The sequence below is a fragment of the Polypterus senegalus genome, chromosome 15 (genome assembly GCF_016835505.1).
Source record: "Polypterus senegalus isolate Bchr_013 chromosome 15, ASM1683550v1, whole genome shotgun sequence".
Lineage (NCBI taxonomy): Eukaryota > Metazoa > Chordata > Cladistia > Polypteriformes > Polypteridae > Polypterus > Polypterus senegalus.
In genome coordinates, this window is record NC_053168.1 from 87,690,000 (window position 1) to 87,711,013 (window position 21,014).

The following is a 21,014-nucleotide window of genomic DNA, read 5'->3' on the forward strand; positions in this document are numbered from 1 at the left end:
ATTGGTTGTATTAAATACAACTCCATTATTACGACCTTGCAAAATGCTCATATTGCAGATATTACAAGTGGCAGTTGGGCTACTCCATCCATCCATCCATTATCCAACTCGCTATATACTAACTACAGGGTCACGGGGGTCTGCTGGAGCCAATCCCAGCCAACACAGGGCACAAGGCAGGAAACAAACCATGGGCAGGGCACCAGCCCAGCACAGTGTGCCTTTCATTTTCCAATTTAAAATATTTCCACATTGCAGATATTTTAGCTTCATCCTGGCACAATGTGTGCTCTGTGCTTACAACACTTGTGTGACAGCTGACACAAAACAAAGGATCAGGCTTAGGTTCATTTGTGCTCAAAGATCATTAAAAAATGCCTTCATCGACTATTATACCAATATTTGAAATTGGATCAGGACATCCATAATTCATCCTGTTGACTTGGTCAGTCTTTGAAAATTTTTTTTTTTTTATTTTTTTTTTTTTATTAATTTTATTACAATCAATACATAGCAATCAAGTTTTACAAAAAAAAAGAATTATGCTAAGAACAGATCGATCCCCACCCTTGAGAGAGAGAGCAAGCCAAACGGTGTAAAATTTAAGGCTTTTAAAAATACCTAAATCAACAAATTCTCTGTGCTTTATAAAATCATTTCAAAATATTACTGATTAGATCCTGCCATGTTTTGAAAAAGTCTGCACAGATCCTCTAACTGAGTATTTGATTTTTCCAATTTTAAATAATATAACACATCAGTTTCCCACTGACTTAAAAGAGGAGAGTTTGGGTTCTTCCAGTTTATCAGAATAAGTCTGCGTGCCAACAGTGTAGTGAATGCAATCACAGTTTGTTTGTCTTTCTCCACTTTAAGACCCTCTGGAAGAACCCCAAACACAGCTGTTAATGGGTTAGGAGGGATTGTGAGTCCAAGACTGTCTGAGAGGTAATTAAAAATTTTTGTCCAGAATAATGTTAATTTGGAGCAGGCCCAGAACATGTGACCTAGTGAGGCTGGGGCTTGGTTGCAACGTTCGCAGGTTGGATCATGTCCTGGAAACATTTTGGAGAGTTTTAGTCGAGACAGATGTGCTCGATATATAATTTTATGTTGAATAATTGTATGCTTTGCACATATGGAGCTCGAGTGAATTCTCTGCATTGCTACTTTCCACTCCTTTTCTGATATATTAATTGAGAGGTCATTTTCCCAGTGTCCTCTTGGATCTTTGAAAGGAAGGGATTGTAAAAGGATTTTATATATTGTAGAGATGGAGTCTAACTCCTTGAAATTGAGCAATAATTTTTCCAGCGTGGATGAGGGTGCAAGATGAGGAAAATCTGGAAGGTTCTGTTTAACAAAGTTCCTGATTTGAAGATAGTGAAAGAAATTTGTAGCTGGAATGTTAAATTTGGAACGTAATTGTTCATAGGATGCAAAGACGTTGTCTATATAAAGGTCTCTAAGCAAGTTAATTCCAAATTTTTTCCAGATATTAAAAACTGCATATGTTTGTGAGGGTTGAAAGAGGTGGTTCTTTTGCAGGGGTGCCACAGAAGAAAATTTTTTTTAAATGTAAGCATTTTGCCTTGGGAAGAGGCTTCTGAAAAATGGAAGAACTGTTAGAATGAGTTGAGAATTATACACAGACAAGGGAGTTCCTAATGTAATACTAGTTCAATTTACCTTTAAAGCTGCACAATCCAGCACATATGCCTAATCTGATTCATATTTTAACTGCACAGCTATCATGATTTCGCTAATGGATATCTTAGTCTCACAAAGTAATATATTTAGTTAAATGAAACCTCATGTGATAAACCAGAGATTTTATGATGTGCAATAGCTGTGTGTGCAAAAGCAAGTACACTCCATGGCTCACGTATCCTCAGCCATTAGGCCATGCCATGACAGAGTGTTGTAGACACAAATTGAGCAAAGCTGATAAAAGAAATAAAATTAAATAACTCATGGGCTAGACACGTCAGCCTTACATCCTGTGGCCAAAAAAAAAAACCTCAATGACAAAGAACAGATGTCCCTATGTACAAATACATGGATATCCTTGTATTTAATATACAGGGTGACACAGAAAAATGGGAACTTTTGAAAAACCCAATAAAAATAGAAGAAATCCAACAAAAAATTTTATCGACAGTAATTGAACCACTACAACTTGCCTTTTAAGAAACAGTAATCCAAATTATCAATGTCTAAAAATTACGTCCTGTAGATGGCGTCCTCCTGTACGTATGCATTCTTCCAATCTGCTGTTGAGGTTCCCCATTGATCGCTGCAACATCTCAGTTGGGATACAACGATTTTCGCCTTGAATTCTTTGTTTCAATTCATTCAGTGTCCTTGGCCGAGTCATGTAGACCTGAATCTTAAGGTAGCCCCACAAGAAAAAATCACAAACGGACAAATCCGGTGATCTTGAGGGCCAGGGAATGTCACTGAATCTTGAGATGACACGGTTATCGAACAATTCTCGCACAGCTGCCATTGATTGCCTTGCAATTGATTACTAAATTACTAAATGGCGAGATTGTTTACAGCTCAAGGTCCCTGTTCCGCAGTGCTGCCAACTGTACATGGCTGCCACTACGCATTTCAAAAGTTCCCGTTTTTCTGTGTCACCCTGTATATTGTGGCCAGTGTCGCTGGTTAGTTGCCCATGACGGTGGCGACCGTCACCGATGTGCAGTTCAGTAGTTCCCCTGCTCCGTTTTTCCTCCCATATAGTGCTGCCAGCAGCACACTCTTACGCTCTTAACTGCGAGCTGTCTCTCTGTTAAACAGTGAACCTATGGCAAAAAACACAGTTGTCCTTCAGAATCTCCCTCTTAAACTGTATTTTACAGTACTGCAATCTACTGTAATGTGTAGATTAAATGATTTTTTGACACTTCAGCTTAATTTAATTTTATCAAAGAAAGTATATTTTTCTTTTGTTGGACTCATTCTTAAAAGAGAGGTTTAATTGCCAAGTTTGTAAATATAGATAGATAGATAGATAGATAGATAGGTAGATAGATAGATAGATAGATAGATAGATAGATATTTGTTCAGAGGGGAAAATTTGACTTTTTACAGAAGCTCTTTAAATAAACAAAGAAATAAATAGGTGGATAAGTAAGTAAATAAGTATACACGCAATTTGGTCTGAACACACACCAAAATAACTACAAGGCAAGAAAATTAAAAAGAAAAGTTCTGATTTGGCTGTCACATTATACAGCCGTATTACTGTTGGTAGAAAGGATCCCCAGTCGTGTTTCTCGTGTCAAAATGCTAACATTTCTTTGAAGGTATCAAAGACTTAGTTGATAAGAGTCCGACCATGAAAGTAATCCATGATTCTACAACTATATTCTTACACACAGCAAGTGAATCCACTCTCCTTGGTAGCTTATTCCAAGTGTCTATCGTTCTTTGTGTAAAGAAAAACTTCCTAATGTTTGTGAGAAATTTACTGTTAACAAGTTTCTAGCTGTATCCCCATGTTCTTGATGATCCCATTTTAATATAACAGTCTCGATCCACTGCACTAATTCCCTTCATAATTTTAAACACTTCAATCTTGTCACCTCTTAATCTGCTTTTGCTTAAACCGTAAAGGCTCAGCTCTTTTAATCTTTCTTCATAATTAATCCCCTGTAGACCTGGAATCAGCCTAGTCACTCTTCTCTGGACCTTTTCTAGCACTGCTATGTCCTTTTCGTAGCCTGAACACCAAAACTGCACACAGTTCTCCAGATGAGGCCTCACCAGTGTGTTATGAAGCTTGAACATAACCTCCTTGGACTTGTACTCTACACATCTTGCTGTATAACTTAACATTCTGTTTGCCTTCTTAATGGCTTCTGAACACTGTCTAGAAGTTGACAGAGCAGAATCTACTATGACTCCCAAAATTTCACATAAGGCGTACTTTTGATTTTCAGACCTCAAACTTAACATTTTTATTTCCTATGTATAATACTTTACATTTACTGACATTAATTTCATTACTTTTTGCCACAAATCTGCCCAATCCTGTATGCTGTCCAAGTCCTTCTGTAATGATTTAATGGATTATAAATTATCTGCCAGTCCACCTATCTTGGTATCATCTGCAAACTTAACCAGCTTGTTACTTATTTTCCTATTTAAATTATTTATATATATATATATATATTAAAAATAGCAGTGGTCATAGCACTGACCCCTGTGGAACACCACTCTTAACATCGGCCAGTTCTGATGAGGTTCCTTGCCCCATAACCCACTGCCTTCTTCGTCTGAGCAAATTCTGCACTCATCTACAAACAACACCCTGAACTCCCATTTCTTTTATTTTGATACCCAACCTTTCATGTACTTTTTGAAAGTCAAGGTAAATAATATCACAAGCTCCACTTTGATCATATCCTTTTGATGCTTCCTCATAGAATTCCAACAGTTTAGTAAAACACGACCTCCCTCTTCTGAACTCATGCTGCCTGTTCAGAAAAACTCCTGTACTTGCCAGGTACTGCTTAATCTTATCCTTAATAATTCCTTCCATTAATTTTCCTGTGATGCATGTTAAGCTTACTGGCCTATAGTTGCTTGGGTCTGCCCTGTCACCCTTTTTATATAACGGGATAATGTTTGCCATTTTCAAATTCTTTGGAATCTCCCCAGTGAACAGTGACTTCCTAAAAATATGTGTTAAAGGTTTATATACTGTATGTACTTGCTAACCTCCTTAAGAACTCAAAGGTAAATATTATTTGGTCCTTGTTACAGATTACAGATGCAGTAGGTAAGACCACAGAAGAGACTGACAGCCTTGAAAAGGTTACCAAAACTAAAAGGGAAAAAGTGGACTATATATAGGATTTTTATGAATTACCAATCACCACCACCAGATTGATAGATTTAGAAGCAGCATTATTAATTCTAGCAATGGACAATTAAAAAATTAAACAACCCAGTGTTGAGCAGTCATCAATTCTTGGGATTTCCATGTAGACGCAGCACAGATTTTCACAGCTACAGTCTCTAAAAAGAAGACACTCTTTTAATAATAATTAAAGGAAAGAGAAGAATCGTCCGTGAGGAGAAAGTTTAAAGGAAAAAAGGGAATTTCACAGTTTATTATAGAGGAAAGCAAAGGGGCAACTGCAAACCCGAAGACAGAGACGCTTAGACATTTCCAGAAGCTATTTTTATCTTAAATAACCTACTGCACAAGCAGTAACCTCATTAACGTCAGCTCTATAAGAGCAATTATAACTCAAAAAAGGTTACAAATTATCTGTGCCTGAGACGGAAGTAACAATTAGTCAACTATATCAAAGATATAGACAAACAGATTATTGTAGGGGTTATTAACATTTGCAAAGGCTAAGAGGTTTGCTTGGATTGATGGGAAAAACAGATTCCAAAATGCTGGCAAAAAACTTCCTCAACCTTCCTAAGAACTAAAACAGTTTAGGAAATTACCCTTACAATAGGACAAGAAGACTGACATTATCTTAACAAATGAACAACTGACATCTTTGAGCTTGCCCGTGAAGAAAATGAGAAGGAACGGTTAAAAATTGCTCTCTATTAAGTATCTTTAACCTATTTGATAGACAGAGGTCAAATCTGTCTTATAATGTAGCATTCTAAAATCTGCTTAATCCAGGTCAGGAATGTGGGGTGCTGGAGCATCTCCCTGCAGCGATTACAGTATTGGGTACAAGGGACAGACAAAGTTGGGGTTCCAACCTTACCACTCTGTTTAACAAATTAACAAAAAATAGCGCTTGGCAACAAAAGAAATAGACTAGGCGCAAGCATAAAAATGAACACACACAAACTGTAGCCATTCTGCAACAGGTCCAGGTCGAGATTGAGACACTTGTTCCTGGATTGGACCGAAAAGGGTGGGGCATCTTGAAGTGATGAGGGTGGAGTTACTCACCCTAAATTGGATTCACCTCTGAAGAAACAGTTCCTCCTCTCATCCTGGATTGGTATCACATACCTGATCTGAGCCGATAAGGTGATCCACAGACATGAATGTGTGACAACAAGAAACAGCCTATGCAGTGTGAGAGCCAGTTCATGACAGGTCATACTTTCAGGGCTGCCAATTAACCTGACATATGTGACTATGTCATGTGAGTCTACAACTAGGGAAATGTATCCTCCGGTGTTTGTTGCTTCAGTGTAGCCTTTGTCTGAGTTAACTGGGTGAACTCACTGCATTTTGTTGAGTATTTATTTTTTAGGTACTGCATTGAATTGGTTGTATTAAATACAACTCCATTATTACGACCTTGCAAAATGCTCATATTGCAGATATTACAAGTGGCAGTTGGGCTACTCCATCCATCCATCCATTATCCAACCCGCTATATCCTAACTACAGGGTCACGGGGGTCTGCTGGAGCCAATTCCAGCCAACACAGGGGAAAAGGCAGGAAACAAACCATGGGCAGGGCGCCAGCCCACCACAGTGTGCTACTTTCATTTTCCAATTTAAAATATTTCCACATTGCAGATATTTTAGCTTCATCCTGGCACAATGTGTGCTCTGTGCTTACAACGCTTGTGTGACAGCTGACACAAAACAAAGGATCAGGCTTAGGTTCATTTGTGCTCAAAGATCATTAAAAAATGCCTTCATCAACCCTTATACCAATTTGAATTTGGATCAGGACATCCATAATTCATCCTGTTGACTTGGTCAGTCTTTGAAAATTTTTCTAAAGAAACAGTTCCTCCTCTCATCCTGGATTGGTATCACATACCTGATCTGAGCCGATAAGGTGATCCACAGACATGAGTGTGTGACAACAAGAAACAGCCTATGAAGTGTGAGAGCCAGTTCATGACAGGTCATACTTTCAGTGCTGCCAATTAATCTGACATATGTGACTATGTCATGTGAGTCTACAACTAGGGAACTCAAAGAAAAGACCACACCGACACCCAAGATCGTTGGGTGTCAGCAACGCAAACCATTACATTGTCATGTCACTCCTCAGAACAAATCCATAAAGAAGAATGGATGAACATTACAATTTCCTGGTAACACAATATTGACAGAGATGTTTCTGGTTACACCCAGTGCTGTAACTGCTTTAGCAACTGTGGAAAGCATACCCCCGGACACAGACAGACCGACACCAGAATGTCCAAAACACACTTCTTTCACCAACTCTCTTCTCTCTCTTCTTCTTTCTCTTCTTCTTCCTTCTCTCTCTCTCTCTCTCTCTCTTGACCTCCTATCTCCTCCTCACAAGCTTCGTCTCCTTCCTCCCAACTCTGGCTTGTCTACTGGTGGGAAGTGGCCCCTTTTATTATGACCTGGATGAGCCCCAGGTGCTCCCCGTGACGTCACTTCCTGATGTGGCAGAAGTGTCAGAAGAACACCTGGAAGCACTCCGGGTGGCCTTTGGATTACTTCCGGCCACACTTCCTGGTGTGGCGAAAGTGTTGCCATCCAGAATTCCCTAATTGTCCGGGCACCTCCTGGCGGTGGCCACGACCTCTCATAATGATGAGTGTCCCAGCTCCATTGCTGTGGCCCCCAATTAGACCCGGGCGGCTGCCCTCTCGTGGCCGAGGAGAAGTATCGTCCAACTCAGGGACTGTCCGGGCGTCCCGGCCAGGCAGTGTCCCCACTCAACTGTGACACAACATACTCTCAAATAAGAGGTGGTGTATAAAGCAGAATCCTCTCCTTGATGACATCTCAGTTAATGTAACCAGGCTCAGTTTAAATAAAGCATGGGTAGCAGCATTTGTATGTCAAATCAAACATGATAGACAGCAATGAAATATACAGAAATATTTTAAATGCACTGTCTATCTGAAAGACTGTTACAAGAACTAAACAAGTCAGTGCTTAAAATTACATTGGTGGAAAAAAAATGCTAACAAAATTGCAATAAAACAGCTGGATTAAAAAGCTTCATCAGAGTTGGTTAGCATTGCGTTTCAAAGAAGAATTTAGATATGTGTTAATGACGTTTCCTGAAGGAATGCTTACTTCATTGTACAAAATCTCTCTAAATAAAGATCTTGGCATTTTACTTTTTCTTATTTTTTAAAATATGCAATCAAGGCCACCCTGCAGACAGTAAAATCTTGCTGATCAAAGCATAACAATTAATCGTTGGGTATATGGCCACTTAAATGTAAGATGAATCTTACAAATAAAAATCTAAATTCAAAGTTTTCACATTATAATCTACTGCAGGAAGAAAAGCTATAACAATTGGTATAATTTACTTATAACAAAATGATAATCGTTAGAAGTATGGATATTAATAAAAATTAATGTCTCATAATGTATGCCTTTTACATACAGCGTACTCTTTGACAACTTTAGATATTTCCCTCATAAAGGAAAACAAAAAGCCTAAAAAACTTCCATTATGGCAATCAGCTTTCCACTAGTGATGAAAGAGTTAAACCTCAAAGACAGCACATAATCAACCAAGGTTTGCATATTAATTATTCATCCATGAGAATTTTATAAACTATTTTTTATTCACAGTTTGCCAAGATGTATGATCCCCTCTGCTATTAAACAGTCTTCGAATGTCATTAGTTTCTAGGTCTGCAATTAAACTTAATGCATAATTCATGGGCTCTTCGCAGCAGATGCTCTCTCTGGTGTGTTCTTCAAGTCTGTTTGACAATTACATTCTCAAAACTTTTTTTTCCTTCCAACTTGGTTAGATTTACTTATGAGTTAACTAGTAACCTTGTAAAATTAAATAAAAGAATTTGTCATTATTAATAAATTATTCACATCTCCTAAAATAACAAAACACATTTTACACTTAAGACTGAAATTGTAAAATGCTAAGACCATAGTGGAAAATATTTAAAAAATGCAAAATATATATTTATTATTATACGAAAAAGATCATTAAAATGAAGACGAAAGAAATCAGATTAAAATTTTATGCCAACATGTAATCGATGAAATAAATAAGTATATTTTTAAACGATAATTCATCACAATTGTCATCAACACGATTCTGTCAGTAAAAAACAACAACCTCGTTTTTCCTAATTATTAACTTGGTACTGTAATGTAATTAGACACATGATTTTATAATTGAGCATTTAAAAAGGTTAAGCAAGTGATGAGAATTAATGAGTTAGCTTACCAGTAGGTTAAAATGAAGAATATTAGGGATTTAAATACTTCAGGAATAAGTTTACCCGGATAAGCAAAGAATATAATGGCATGTGTTGTCTTTACCACAGACTTGGACCGACTTAATGTGTGTTGCTGAATATGTTGAGCAAACACAAACTAGCAGCTAAAAAACAAATCACTTGTGCAATACAGCACTAATTCAATGCAAGGATCTGTATGTACAATGATTTGATTTACCATTTATTATAATCATGTGCTTATTTCAATTCAGGGTCATTGGGAGCCAAAGGGCCCACTGGCACCCACCTGCACAGCTCACTCGTACGCACCCACACTCACACTCAATCTTGGGTGAGTTTAAAGTCGTCACTTAACCTAACCTGGACATCTTTGGAGATGAGGGAGGAAAAGCCACACAGACACTGTGCTCAGGCTTTATTACACACAAGTGAGACCACATCTGCAGAACTCTGCGAAGTTCTAGTCACCAAACTATAAAACAACAACAGACATAACAGAACACGGAAAATGTACTGAAATGACAACCAAGTGCATCCTGAGACTAAAGAACAGATGCTCTTCTGATAATCGCAGGAATGTCACTTCCTTTGGCCCTGTGCACATATCATCAAAATTCTTATAAGTCTGGAAAAAATTGATGCATTAGAATTGTTTTCAATTAAATAGTAGGCAAAACTGACAATGAATTAACTGAGTGAAATCTCAGAGCATTTCCTGCCATTATTATGACTATCCCTGTTGTGGGCAAGTTAAAAGTCACTTTCCATTCCTACAAGGTAGGGAACTGAACCAGCAACCTTAGTTGCTACTCTAACGTGCCTATGAAGAAGGCAGGTAATACTCTCATTACATTTTCTTTGATCATTTTTTTCTTTCTAAGTTCCAAATTCTAAATATATTATTTATAATTTTCTGAATTTTCAGAAGCTAAGCATAGGACCACCAATATATGATTAGTGTAATCCTACTCCCTGACTGAGAGAGTCTTCAATCCGATGTGTTTTATGTGATTGGAATCTTTACAATATACTGGGACTTAGAAAGAAATCTGGAATAGTTCTCTCCTAACTCTGATAACTAACATGAATAGCATGAAAGTGAATCAAATTAATTATTATGAAAATAATTAACTTTCAAATAATGCACTGAAAGCATAATGGGGATTCCATTTTATTTCGTTGATGTTTAAATTATATTACAATAGAAATAATCCTCTTCAGTCAAGATGGGTGTGTTCTGGAGTAAGGACTGGCACCCCATCCAGGACTGGACTCTGCCTTGTACCGGATTAGGCAAATTGAAGCATTGTGTTAATAGAGGGTAAGTAAATGAGCATTTCATTAAGCTTTAAAACAGTCACAGCCTCCTTTACTGAAAGTTTTAATTAACTGAGTAATAGATTGGAAACTGAAGTCAAAGTATAGAACAAAATTATAATTGTTACATTATGCAAATACTCACAAACATTTTAACAAAAAGCACTTTATTTACATTATTTGAGGAAAGGCTGGCAGGCAGTCTTTGTCATCATGCTTTTTAACTCATGAAAATGCACACTGAAGTCGAATAAATCAAAGGGAGACGGTTACTCATGGCAGCATCATAAAATTAATTATAGATTCCTAAAATAACATTACAAATGTCTTTCAAGATAGAGATATCAGAACAGCTGTCTGAATAAAAAGGACTTCATGTTTGAATGCCACGGCAATAAAAAGAAATGGGTAGGCATATATTTGCCAATTAGTTGTTGTAATAATTTAAATAATAATATACACGCAAAATAGTGATAAATGGATAGTGCTGTACGGTAAGATTTTAGAATTGGTTTATATATAGTGTGATTAAATGTGGAGTCTGTGGTGCGTGAGACACTTTAGAATGAGGTTCATCTATTTGCTGCACTCTTAATTTGACTTTAAATAGAATTCAAGAAAAATGAACCAGTTTGAAATTTCTGCATTCAGGTTCAAGTTAGAACATTTTTAAGCTTTGGGACAGAGCAATCACATATTTGTTTACTAAATATTCTGTAACAAAAATGTACAAAAATGAAAGTGATAACAGAATGTAATTGCAATACATGTATTAGCACAGACAGCACAATATCACGTAGTTAAAAACAGAGCCATTTTCAGGCTTGTGATGGTTTAAATAACACATTCCAACTCAAATGCTGTAAAGTTGTGCAGTTAGGTGTTGCTTGTGAAGAGTTTATGGCCAACTATAGTTCATAATTCTTAAATGTAACATTTTTAAAAGAAGCACCTGACTATTACATTGTGAGCAGCTATCAGGCATGCAAAAGAAAAAAATAAACAGGCCGAAATAATTTCTCTCAAAGGAAATTTGAAAAAAGCAGACTAATCAGTAATGGAGGTTGTATAGAATGATTCTCTGTTTCACTATTAATGATTTTGAAAGTTGAATTAAAAAGATTCTTTTGAAAATGTATACAACACATTCCATTAGAGATATCAGTATGAAAATTGAACTTTTTTGTCACATTTTGGCACATTTTCTTCTAGAAGAAATCTCCAAACTTTCAATGACATTGGTTCACTAGACGTCAAGGTGATTCATGTGGACAGACAGATGGCGACAGTAAGAGCTACAACATTTATTGTGAATGCACCTGAAAAAGAATTATTTTCCAGTGACTTCAATAATCACAGCTTGACTTGAACTGGGCAAATGAAACACTTCACTTCTCTCTGTACATACATGTGACAATCCCATCACTATTACTGTTATAACACAGCAAAACAGAACAGTCAGCTCATTTCACCGCAGACTATGACAGTAGTGTACTGACCCCATTTTTTGATACCCATTGCATGCCCAACCTACCTGGAAGGGGGTCTCTCCATGAATTGACTTTTCCAAGATTTCTTCCATTTTTTCCCCACAAGGTTCTTTTGGGGGTTTTTCTTGTTTTCTTAGAGTTCAGGCTAGATAGCTGCCAAAAAAAAACAGGGCCTGTTACAGCTCATTGAGGCACTCCTTTTGTGATTTTACAGCTGAAAGATCGCAAACAAGGCCTGAAATGTTGGAGCACCTGCAGGCTAACCTTGTATAATTTTAAAGAAAACGCAGTTTAACAAATGTGTTGCTAAAGAAATCACCCTGACAGACATGAGCAACTATTGACTGCTTCAATTTGGCGGATCTTGCAGTAATGAGGACAGAAATGGGTCTAGGTGGACAGGCACTGGAAGTGACATCAAAGTTAGTAAAGCTGTCAATCTTCCGGTTTGCAGAAGGAGGTACAGACAAGGTTTACCATGTTTACCATCACCATCACCAGAGCCCTTTAGCTGTGACCAACGCGCACATGTGTGACAGGCTATACAAGGAGTAAATTGTTGTAATGATTAGTACAGTGATCCCTTGCTATATCGCGCTTCGACTTTCGCGGCTTCACTCTATCGGATTTTAAATATAAGCATATCTAAATATATATCACAGATTTTTCGCTGGTTCGCGGATTTCTACGGACAATGGCTCTTTCAATTTCTGTTACATGCTTCCTCAGTTTGTTTCCCCAGTTGATTTCATACAAGGGACGCAATTGGCGGATGGCTTAGAAGCTACCCAATCAGAGCACGTATTACATATTAACTAAAACTCCTCAATGATATAAGATATGCTTCCCGCTCGGTGCTTGATTGTTTGCTTTTCTCGGTCTCTCTCACTCTCTCTGCCTGACGGAGGGGGCGTGAGCAGAGGGGCTGTTTGCCTTGAGGATACGGACGCTCCTCTACAAAATGTTGCTTTATCGTGGTGCTTTGGCATACTTAAAAGCACGTATTGATTTTTTGATTGCTTGCTTTTATCTTGCTCTCTCTCTCTGACATTCTCTGCTCCTGACGCCCGCACTCCTTTGAAGAGAAGATATGTTTGCACTCTTTTAATTGTGAGAAAGAACTGTCATCTCTGTCTTGTCATGGAGCACAGTTTAAACTTTTGACTAAAGAGTGTTATTTCATGTCTAGAGGGCTCTAATAATGTTATCAGTGTGGGAGAGTTTATAAGGGCTTAAAATATATAAAAATAACTACACAAACATATGGTTTCTACTTCGCGGATTTTCATCTATCGCGGGGGGTTCTGGAACGCAACCCCCGCGATCGAGGAGGGATTACTGTATTCAGTCTCACCTCAGGTTAAGACTTGTCCACTGGCTCTGGAAGTATGGTACAGAACTGAAACCAAATCCAGAGTAGTTTTTATTTCCATTTTGAGTTATTTAAATCAGTCCCTGTATGCTGTGTTTGCTGAAAATTTCTTGCATGGGACACTATGTGAGAAACTTATACAACCCCATTTAGACAAATGCTCACTGCTTTTGTTCCTACATACAGTTACTGTGCACAATCATGAAAAAGTAGGAACACCCTCTTTCAATTCTTTAGTTTTGCATATTAGGAAATATCTAATAGTTACTTGGTCTTCCTAAAATATGTCCTAAAATTAAACAAATTCAACCTTTGATGACAATCAATTTTGTCATTCAATATTATGCTTAACAAGTATGAAAAATTATGTATGAGCTTACTTCTTCCATATTAATGAGGAAGATAGTTAGAGCCAGGTCATGCTAATCAGGTTTTGTTTTATCAAAGATGTTACGTCTTGCCTGAAGAAGGGGCCTGAGTTGCCTCAAAAGCTTGCATATTATAATCTTTTTAGTTAGTCAATAAAAGGTGTCAGTTTGCTTGACTTCTCACTTCTTCTGTTTACCGAAGATAGTTTTTTAAGGCCTGGGCTGTGTGCTTGGGTCACTGTTCTCTTTCAAAATGCAACTTCAACCGGTCAGGTACCTTTCTGAATGTACTGCATAATGTATGAGAACCTGCTTGTAATAAAGTTTTGATTAATTCTCAACAGATCAGCAACTCCACTGAAGAAATGCATACTCAACCCTGCAGGGAACCCATATTGTGCTTCGCTATTTTTTGTTTTTAACAGACACACATCCATGTACTGCTCTCTACTGACAAATTGCCTCCTGTTTGAAACACAGAACATCTTGAAACTCCTGTCTACATATAAAATTATTTCTTTGGAAAAAGAATGCAGAGGGACCATCGTGTTGTAACGAATCAGATCCGATATGCTGAAACGGATCGATCGCTACTGCTCACCTTCCTAAACTATAAGACGGCTAATAAAAGGACAGACCAGTATCACCCCCGAAGGTCCCCGCTGTAGGTTCCCTTTTGAAATGATCAGCTCTAAACAATGAAGTGAATGTTGTGATGGATGGCCGGCCATTGATCCCGGCCAATACCCCCAAGCCGCCAGGTGGAGCCCTCCTTGCAGCGTGGAGGTCCCCAGAAGACCAGCAGGGCATCATGGACATTGCAGTTTTATGCAAAGCCCTGCTGGATGCCGTGGAGGCCACAGGAGGGAGCTGCAGGGAGGACCGAGGGCTTCTTCGTGCCCTGTGACCCGGAGGTTCGTCACAGGAAGAGCGACGGACTTCCGGGTTGACGAAAGGGACTATTTACCCTGACCCGGAAGGAATAAGGACTTGAGGACTATTGGGCAGAAACACTTCTGGGTCAGGAGTATAAAAGGACTATGGGAACTCCCAGACAATGAGCTGAGCTGGGTGGAAGGGTGGCAACGCGTCTGGGAGCTGGAGGATTGTATTATTGTGATTTATTGGTGATTTAATGAGTATTGTGGTGGAAAATGTGCTTTGTGCACTGTGGCGACAAAATAAAGTCAACTTGAGGACTTTTACCTGGTGTCTGGAGTCGTGGACAGGGGCTCAAGGGAGCGAGAGCGCCCCCTATCGTTCACAGTGGCATAGTCGGCAGGATACTCTAGCGTCGTTTGCAGAGGACCTGAATAAAATATTTCTGTGGGTAACGAACCCCGAGAAGACTACGGAATCAGGAATCACCACAGCATCGCCAAAACCCAAAAAAAACAAGTCCAAAATGGGAAAGAAGAAGGGCAAGCAAAGCGACAACGCCAGCGGGAGTGCCATAGGTGCAATGGCCGCTCGGGAGGAGTTAAGGAGAGGCCTTACAAGTCCGGAGAAACCTCCAGGAAGCAATGATCCCTCTAAGGTACGTGCCGGGAACGACATTAAAAATCCTTTTATTGTTTTTCACCTTGTCCCGTGCATGTACCTTGGAGATGACCACCTGGAGGCTCCGAGGGGAAAAGGAGACTGCCCCGACGACGACGGCCTTCTCCTGTCGAAGCCAGAGCGCCTAGAAATCGACTTCCGCATGATGGCAGCCGACGAGGGACACGGTAGCAAACCCGGTGCATTCTGGGAAGGAGGAGCTCCGCGTCCTGCTGTTTGCACCTTCAAGCCCGAAGAAACGGACTTGGTCTTTCCGAAGGGGAAGGGGGAGGCGAGCGAGGCATCGCTCAACCCACAAGAAGGTAAGGAGGGTCGGGAAGTAGCTGATCGGGATGTCGCAAAAATATTAAAGACAGACCGCAGTTCGCCGAAGAAGGCAACTCGATCCACTGAGAACTCCAAGTCCCAGAAGCCTCCGCGAGACCCGTCAGAGCACGTGCCTGAAGCAGGCGTGCTCATTGGCTCCCGGTCGGCAGGTAACGCGAACAAGGAAGTGAGTGTTCTGCCGGTCGAAATAAATAATTATATAAACTTGCGGGAGCTCGAAAAACTAATTGAGCCCGTAGCGAGTGTCTTACAGGTCCTGACGACCATTGAAAAGATCGTCGGGGATTTGGGAGCGGCAGCCAGAGAGCCGTTGGAGAAGGTGAGGGCCTACGTGCGGCGATTTGGTGGGGAGCCTCCTGTAATGAATGATGCGGCAATACAGGTAAGCGAGACCCGTATTGTACATAATAGAGGGACGCGGTGTGATCCGGGCCCACGTTTAATAAGTAGCGGGTGCCAATACACGGCGTACCCTACAAGAGAGGTCGGTACGTTAACCGAGTGGTCGGCGGAAGGGCTAATCAATCCGGGGCAGCTAGACAGTGCTGACTCCGGGCGAGGCAGCCCTGAAGCGCCGCCGCCGTAATTTGTAAAAGTAAAGGGGTGCAAACAGTAAAGGGTCTCTCTTTACTTAATAGAGACTCGGACTGTAGATAAGCCCCAGATTAAGCAGAAGATCCCGATAATAAAACGGGGGTCTCCTGACAAGAAAGAGAGAGTGAAAGCACCGTTAGAGGCGGCAGGGGTTTCTCTCCCAGAAAAAGGGGCGGACCTAACATTTCCTTATTGTTTTCAGTCCCATAAGGGAAGAATACCAGGAGGACAGAGGCAGTGTTACGGGTGCCGAAGGTTGGGCCATATTTGGCAGAACTGTCCTTGGAGAGAGGGGGACAAGATGTCAATTTGGAATAATATTCCCCCTAGGTTCTCCAGGGACCAAGATGTTCATTTTAATCAAGGCTCAACCAGGACGTCCTCTTGGAGGAAGACTTCCCTCTCGGGGCAGGCCGCTCCGAATAATAATTCGTCGCTGGGGGGGGAATACTGTGATGGATGGCCGGCCATTGATCCCGCCCAATACCCCCAAGCCGCCAGGTGGAGCCCTCCTTGCAGCATGGAGGTCCCCAGAAGACCAGCAGGGCATCATGGACATTGGAGTTTTATGCAAAGCCCTGCTGGATGCCGTGGGGGCCATAGGAGGGAGCTGCAGGGAGGACCGAGGGCTTCTTCATGCCCTGTGACCCGGAGGTTCGTCACAGGAAGAGCGACGGACTTCCGGGTTGAAGAAAGGGACTATTTACTCCTGACCCGGAAGGAATAAGGACTTGTGGACTATTGGGCAGAAACACTTCCGGGTCAGGAGTATAAAAGGACTATGGGAACTCCCAGACAACGAGCTGAGCTGGGTGGAAGGGTGGCAACGCGTCTGGGAGCTGGAGGATTGTATTATTGTGATTTATTGGTGATATAATGAGTATTGTGGTGGAGAGTGTGCTTTGTGCACTGTGGCGACAAAATAAAGTCAACTTGAGGACTTTTACCTGGTGTCTGGAGTCGTGGACAGGGGCTCAAGGGAGCGAGAGCGCCCCCTATCGTTCACAATGTATATAATGCATGAAAAAAAGCAGTTATAAAGCAATTTCAGCAAAGCAGGAAAATACATATCATACATTTAAAAAAGAAAGACACAAAGATAAAAACAGCAATGACCCTTTTTCCACCCAAAACAAACTAGCTCCCTATATGTCTGAATAAAAATATATACAGTGGAATACACACCACAACTCCTTCCAAAGTTCACACAATAGTCCAGTGTTCAAGTTGTCTGATTATAATAGGTGAATGAATTGTAGAAGACAGCCAACAAAAGAATCTGAAAATTTAAATGTAAAATGTTTTCACAGTCAGTACTGCGCCATTAAAAAAAAAGGACTTCAACGAGCTCACCCAAATTCAGACAATCGCCGACCTTCAGGGGTGCTGTTGTCAATCACTTGTCTATTCTTAAAACAGGATGTATGGGCTATCTTCGTGTCTGCACAAGCAAACTAGACAGACAAACAGAAAACACATGACATTGTTGTTATGCTCACTCTTGCCACAGAAAAGGAATTGATGATTTGAAGGTTTCAAAGTCACATCTGCCATGTGTGGTGTTATGGGTCCACAGCTCGTTGAGTAAAGGCCATTTTTAAATAAATAATCAATGTGCTCGCGGCTTAGCGAGGGGACGTTGGGCCATAGTGAGCCGCGGGGCGATCCGTAGGGTGTGGGCGTTTCTCACCTAGTGCACAGGTGAGGAACTGCCCACATTCATGATTGTCCCGCGGCTAATGCTGCAGCTGCTGTGGCCCTCGTCATTTTAAAAAGAAGCGCGAGTCGGTTTTAAAGAGGAAGAAAAGAAACGTTCGGAGGGAAAAAGAAATGGAGAGAGAAAGAAGGAAAAGAGAGGACGGAGGTTACCGGGAGCAGGAGAAGAAGCGGGCAGTGCGTGAGTGTGGTGAGCGCGATCGGCGCCGTGGACAGCTGCATGGAAGCTGGGTGTTAGGCCGACACCCACGTGTTGGTGTTGATGTCGCTCCCGCTGAGCGATCAGGTAGCGGGAGTGACCAGGGAAGGCGACTGGCCGCATGAAGGCCATGGAAAGGCAGCGGAAGTCGGGAGACTTGGTGGTGGGAATCCCCAACGTGAGCGACCTGGCCGTTGTGGGAAACCAAGTTCTCCGGGACTGGGATGAGTGCCATACCGAAGCCAGGGATCGGGAGGTCTCCAGTCTCGTGCGTGTGTTTCAGGAGGGCAGCTGCAGAGAGCGTCTTGCCTGCTGCGATGCCCAAACGGGATTAGCAGGTGAGACGCTAACAGAAGAGCACCAGATTTGTTATTGTTTTAAAGACTGCTTCCACAAGAAGATTTAACCTCACGTTTTAAAGGATTGTTTTTTCTATTTAATGATTTTTTAACCTCCACGTGTTCATTTAATGAATTATTTATTTATTTATTGAAGATCTGCACTATTTATTTGAACACTTGTTTTTGTTGACTGTTTTTTTAATAAAAACACTGTTACACTTTCTACCTTCCCCTTGCTCAGTAATTTGCCTCCATTGACTAGCTCACTCGGCAACATTATCGACGGTGTTGGGTTCAAGTGCTTCCAATAGCAATGGGAGTGTGGAGCCAGAACCCACATCGTCACACCATGTCATTCCCTATTAATTATGTTGTTCTTCTCCCAGTTTCATACCTCCTATACAAGGTTTTGTTTCAGATAATCTGATTCAGTGTAGATAATCCAAGGAAAACAGATTATCATGGTAAAGATTGTCATTATTCTTTTCTTGGGCTGAGTTTCTTTGCCCTTTAGAAGGTTTCAGAAATTCCCATTATTAAAACTTTGTTTTATAGAGCTCAACATCAAGCAGTTAAATAATACAAATACAATTAATTTAAAATAAGGTACATGTAATTTTTCTCTCTGTAAAATTATCCAGTTTTTGATCTCATGTAATTTAATAAATTCCTCCCTCTTCTGCCCCATTTCAGTCCGTTAGAATTTCAAGCATTTATATGCTTTTATTTTATAACACACTAAGGACATTTATAAATAAATAAATATGCTCAGTAATGATTAACTTCTACATACCAGCATGCATGTCTGTAGGTCATGGTGCTAAAAATGTTATGCACTGATGCATAGCTAATGATGCATTTTTTTTAATTACTATTATGAACAAAAAATGAAAAACATTTATTACTATTAGTGTTTGGTACATATTTTTTTAATTGCATCCACACTAGATGCTCAATTTTGTCTTCAGGATATAACTAAATATTTCTAAAACTTTAGTGAGCTGCACAAAGACAGGCGGTTCTTTGGTTATAGCAGTTTTTTGCAAATTTTTTCTTTTGCATTGAATTCAATTAATTTTAGAAACCTCCAGTTTTTACTTGCAAAAGAAGAAAAGTAGCTTTGACACAGATTAATAATGAACATAGTAGCCATTACATACAGTGAGGAATAGTACTGTACACTATAGACTTTGTCACCATTGTCCCTCTAAGCTGAACGTGTGAGCGATCGCTCACACGAATTCAGAGCGTCGTTCATACTTCCCACATGATCGCTCATTCCGACGGTGTCGCTCGTACTTGTCGCGAAAATTGGTGCTCATAAATTTTTGGCTTAAACAAAATGTCGCTCATAAATAATGTTTTTTGCTCACTATATGCTACTCCTTAGAGGGAACATTGATTGTCACTCATTTTGAGCTTTAGTGCCCACCAAATATACAGTAACTGCTGAGGGATCAGTCGTCAGGTAGTGTTTTACTGCCATCATAATGCCTTTTATAACTCCATAATGTACTGTGTTATTATCAAATACTCTCAGATGTTTCAGTGTAAGGTCTACATAGTGCATATACCTGTGGTTAAGTTTAGTTTAAATTACAGGTACAATACAATACAATACAGTTTATTTTTGTATAGCCCAAAATCACACAGGAAATGCTGCAATGGGCTTTAACAGGCCCTGCCTTTTGACAGCCCCCCAGCCTTGACTCTCTGAGAAGACAAGGAAAAACTCCCAATAAAACCTTGTAGGGAAAAATGGAAGAAACCTCGGGAAAGGCAGTTCAAAGAGAGACCCCTTTCCAGGTAGGTTGGGCGTGCAGTGGGTGTCAAAAGTAGGGGGTCAATACAATACAATATACAGAACAGAACAATTCCTTAAGACAGCATAATAATAAAAATTTTAGAAGTACGGTTTAACAGTAGATGATATGACATAATTAGGTTTGGATATTTTTAGAGTCCTGGAGACCTCATCCATCTAGCTGCCTCCCCATTTGGCCATGCCACGGCTGAAACGTTGCTCCGATGAAAGGACCCCTCTTTCCCATGATTCCTGTGATCCTCCATCAGGGATGACTTTACCATAGGCAGGCAAACAACTTGGCAGGTGGGTCGTGGCACCAATGGCCACATTTGGGTACCGAGAAAAGAAACAGAATAGGTGAGGGTTAGTATTCAAATATAATTATCATGTTACTTATGTTATAGTGCTAATGACTAACAACAGAGATGCAGTATGTACAGTTAATCAGCAGCTCTAGTCAGGATATGCTAAACTGAAGTAGTGAGTCTTCAGCTGGGATTTAACGGCTGAGACCGAGGGGGCATCTCTTATAGAAGCAGGAAGACCATTCCACAGTTTAGGGGCCCTGTAACTAGATAGATAGATAGATAGATAGATAGATAGATACTTTATTAATCCCAAGGATTAATCACTAAAAGCTCGACCTCCCACTGTTATTTTATTAATCCTTGGAATCCTAAGCAGACCGGCATCTTGAGATCTTAATGTGCGCTCAGGTTTGTAAGTCATGATAAGTTCAGACAAGTAAGCTGGACCTTGGC